Raw genomic sequence first — 5,198 nt, forward strand, 5'->3', positions numbered from 1 at the left:
TTTTGAAGTGTGGTGTTGGAGAAGCCTCTTGAGAGTCCCTGGGACTGCAAGGAGATCCAACCAGTCCATTCTGAAGGAGATCAGCCCTGGGATTTCTTTGGAAGGGATGATGCTAAAGCTGAAACTCCAGTACTTTGGCTACCCAGTGCGAAGGATTGACTCATTGGAAAAGACTCTGATGCTGGGAGGGATTGGGGGTAGGAGGAGAAGGGGACCACAGAGGATGAGATGGCTGGAAGGCATCACTGACTCGATGGACGCGAGTCTCAGTGAACTCCAGGAGTTGGTGATGGACAGGGAGGCCTGGCGTGCTACAATTCATGGGGTTGCAAAGAGTCGGCAAGACTGGGCAACTGATCTGACCTGATATATATATACACACACACACTGTATATATAAAAATACATTTATTTTGTATATGTATATATGATGTTGTTCAGTCTCCCAGTCATGTCCAACACTTGCGACCCCATGGACTGCAGCATGCCAGGCCTCCCTGTCTCTCACCATCTCTCAAAGTTTGCCCAAGTTCACATCCATTGCATTCACAGCCATCCAGCTACCTCATCCTGATTTGCTCTTCTCCTTCTGTTCTCAATCTTCCCCCGCATCAGGGACTTTTCAAATGAGTCAGTTGTTTGCAGCAGTTCAGTTCAGTTCAGTTCTGTTCAGTTTTTTGAATGTTGAGTTTTAAGCCAGGTTTTTCACTCTCCTCCTTCACTTTCATCACAAGGCTCTTCAGTTCCTCTTCACTTTCTGCCATAAGGGTGGTGTCATCTGCATATCTAAGTTTATTGATATTTCTCCCGGCTATTTTGATTCCAGCTTGTGCCTCATACAGCCTGGCATTTTGATAGCTTACAGTGAACGATGTCAGATTCGTGATCTCTGAAGAAGATTTAGCTTCTTCTTTACAAGATTAGGAAGGTTTTCTTGTCTCTCCTTTATTCTTGAGAACTCTGTATTCAGATGGGTTTATCTTTCCTTTTCTCCTTTGCCTTTGCTTCTTTTTTTTTTTCTCAGATATTTGTAAGGCCTCATCAGGCAACCTTTTTGCCTTTTTGCATTTCTTTTTCTTGGGGATGATCTTGATCCCTGCCTCCATCCATAGTTCTTCAGGCAGTCTGTCTATCAGATCTAATCCCTTGAATCTATTTGTCACTTCCACCGTATAAGGGATTTGATGTAGGTTATACCTGAATGGTCTAGTGGCTTTCCCTACTTTCTTCAATTTAAGTCTGAATTTTGCAATAAGGAACTGATGGTGTGAGCCACATTTAGCTCCCAGACCTGTTTTTGCTGACTATACAGAGTTTCTCCAACTTCAGCTAAAAGGAAAATAATCAGTCTGATTTTGGTGTTGGCCATCTGGTGATGTTCATGTGTAGAGTCATCTCTTGTGTTGTTGAAAGAGAGTGTTTGCTATGACCAGTACATTCTCTTGGCAAAACTGTTAGCCTTTGCCCTATTCATTTTGTACTCCAAGGCAAACTTACCCATTACTTCAAGTATCTCTTGACTTCCTACTTTTACATTCCAGTCCCCTATGATGGAAAGGATATCTTTTTTTGTTGTTAGTTCTAGAAGGTCTTGATCTAATACTAGGCAAAGCATTGCCATCAGAATGTTATCTATGTGAAAAATCTGTCAAACGAGGACACATAGAAAAACAATGGGGTGTTTGGTTCAGAAAAGATATGACTAGAGAAGGTACATGGTAGCTATGGTTATACACTTAGTAGGCTTTCAGATGCAAAGACAGGACCCATTGGAGCAAATTAGAAAGAGGTAGATTTCAACTCAGTGTCAAGAAGATGTTTCTAATCATTCAGTTGTCCCCCAAATAAAATCTGTCTTCTTGAGTAAGAGGGAGTTGACTCCTCCTAGAAGTTTTCAGGCAGATGTTGGATGATTCCCTTTGGGAATGCATTGTATATGGGGATTCCTGAATCTTGTAGGACATTGGGTTGAGGAAGGGAGATAATAGCTAATATGTGCTGCTGGTCATATAATCCTCTTTCCTCCCCATAACTGGATATGTTCATCTACAGGAAACATAAGCCCTCCATATGGATAGATGATAATACTGAAGAGTGACAAGTGGTTTGACAGAGGGTTTCAAAACTTGTGACAAGTTGACAAAGGATTGTAGACAATGATTTCATACATACAGTGTAGGTGACTGAAATGCTGGCATGATAAAATGATGTCATCACAAAAGGAATTTGTTTGCTGCTAAAGAATGCTGAGTCAAGTGAGGGTTGTTAGCAGATTCTCTGTACTTTGCATTGGTGTAGGATCATGCTGTTGTCATTATAAAATTCAAAATATAATCATGAGATCATTAAAGATAGAGAGGATACAATCTTGAGAAATGCCCATCAGCTACTTTGCCTCTTTGATACTAACATCAATTACCCAAAAAGCTGAAGAAAGAACCTTTCAAACTTCCAACTTATTTCTCAGATCTCATAGCATTTTAAGATCACATTTAATATGAGAAAGACTGGCAAATGACATAATCTTCAGATATAGGACAAGATAATGGGCTTATACTTTCTTTTTCTTTAAAATGGATCACAACCTCAAATATGTGAAATGCAGTAATTTTACATTAATTTTCCCTTGAGGTTTTAAACTTCCATCTCCTATAAAAATAGCCAAAGTAAGAATAGATACAAAGACAAGGAAAATAATAAATGCAAAGACAAGCAGAAAGACACTAAAATTAATTTTGAGTTTACTAAACAATTCAAGCTATTTAAAAATAGTTAACTTTTCATGAATTTGGAGTTAATTTATTTGGAGCCTATAATCATTCCAAGATGAGTGTTCAATTAGAACTTCATGGTGTTATTAAAACATAAACTCTATTTTAACATTTTAACATATTTGCACTGGGATAATAGTACTGATGACAATTGAGATTTAAATTATTGTAATATTGGCTGGTAGTTTGTTGATATTTAAGACAATAATAATGGACATAAAATTTCAGAAAAAAAAATCTAAAGATCATTTAGAATATTTTTAGATCATTTAGATCTAAGGTGAAAAGATTATTTAGAATATATTTTAGCCTTTAGATTTGGAAATTGAAACCCAAAAGGTCCAGCCTCTGGTAAAGCCCATGACACTGGTTACTGTGGAGTGAGGTACAGAACCTAGGATTCCTGGTTTGCAGTCAAATGCTCTGGATACCACACAGTAGGGTAATGAAACCCAAACTAAATTAACTCAATAGATATTGAGTAATGAGTGCTTGGTTTATACATTGAACAGAACCAAGCCCTCATGGGAATGTCAAAAGTCTTAGCCTTTTCTTACAGGCATAGATAGTCTGAATTCAGGAGACAAGCCTGAAACCCTAAAAGACAACAATCATGGTTCAAGATATTAATACAGGAAATAAAATCTCATGATTGGTTTGTTTGTTGATGTGTGTACACAGTAAGTGTTACAGAAACACTAAGGAAAGTTTGGGAGGTGCAAACATGCTCTTGGGAGAAAGTGGAGGTTGAACTGGATCTTGGAGAAAGGATGGTATTTAAAGAGAGAAAACTGGGAAGATGATATTGTAGGAAGGTGGAATTATATGAGTAAATATAAATCACATTCATATCTATAAAGTCCTTGCCCCAAATGCTAAGTGTGTTACTATGTGTATTAGGTGAGAGATCCTGTTCTGAGATTACTCATTTATTTTTTTACCCTTATGTGTTATCTAACCACAACATAATTGAGGCAGCACATGAAAATAGACACAAAAATTGTATAAAATAAATTATTGAGGAACTATAATAAATCCAGAAGTAAGAGGAAGACTAGCCAACAGAGAAGCACAGTATACAAGACAATGACTCAAATGGCTACATAGGTGAATTTTATCAAATATTTAGAGAAGAGCTAACACCTATTATTCTCAAACTCTTTCAAGAAATTGCAGAGGGAGGAACACTCTCAAACTTATTCTATAAGGTCACCATCACCCTGATACCAAAACCAGACAAAGATATCACACACACACAAAATTACAGGCCAGTATCAATGATGAACATACATGCAAAAATCCTCAACAAAATACTATCAGACAGAATCCAACAACACATTAAAAGAATCATACACTATGATCAAGTGGGATTTATCCCAAGGATGCAAGAATTTTTATATATGCAAATCAGTCAAAGTGATACACCATATTAGCAGGTTGAAAGATAAAAGAGATCTTAGTAGATGCAGAAAAAACTTTTGACAAAGTTCAACACTCATTTACGATAAAAGCTTTCTAGAATGTGGGCATAGAGTGAACCTACGTCAACATAATAAAGGCCATACTTGACAAACCTATTCTCAATGGTGAAAAACTGAAAGCATTTCCTCTAACATCAGGAGCAAGACAAGGGTGTCCACTCTCACCACTATTATTCAACTTACCTTTGGAGTTCCTAGCCATGGCAATCAGAGAAGAAAAAGAAATTAAAGGAATCCAAATTGGAAAAGAAGAAGTAAAACTCTCACTGTTTGCAGATGACATGATACTATACACAGAAAATCCTAAAGATGCCACAAAAAAATGACTGGATCTAATAAATAGATTAGATAAAGTTGCAAGTTACAAAATTAATTAATGTACAGAAATCTCTTTCATTTCTATACACTAACAATGAAAAATCAGAAAGAGAAATTAAGGAAACAGTCCTATTCACCATTGCAATAAAAAGAATAAAATACCTAGGAATGAATCTACCTAAGAAGACAAACGACCTGTATGCAGAAAACTGTAACACACTGATGAAAGAAGTCAAAGATGACACAAACAAATGGAGAGATACACCATCTTTTGGATTGAAATAATCAATATTGTGAAAATGACTCTACCACCCAAAGCAATTGACAGATTCAATATAATCCCTATCAAATTACCAATGGCATTCTTTTACAGAACTAGAACAAAAAATCTTACAATATATATGGAAACACAAGAAAACCCCAAATAGCCAAAGCAATCTTCAGAAAGAAAAATGGAGCTGGAGGAATCAAGCATCATGATTTCAGACTATACTACAAAGTTACAGTCATCAAGACCATGGTACTAATACAAAAACAGAAATATAGATCAATAGAACTGGATAGAAAGACCAGAGATATACCCACATGCTTATGGTCACCTTATCGCTGACAAATGAGGCAAGAATACA

The sequence above is a fragment of the Bubalus kerabau genome, chromosome 1, assembly GCF_029407905.1.
Source record: "Bubalus kerabau isolate K-KA32 ecotype Philippines breed swamp buffalo chromosome 1, PCC_UOA_SB_1v2, whole genome shotgun sequence".
Lineage (NCBI taxonomy): Eukaryota > Metazoa > Chordata > Mammalia > Artiodactyla > Bovidae > Bubalus > Bubalus kerabau.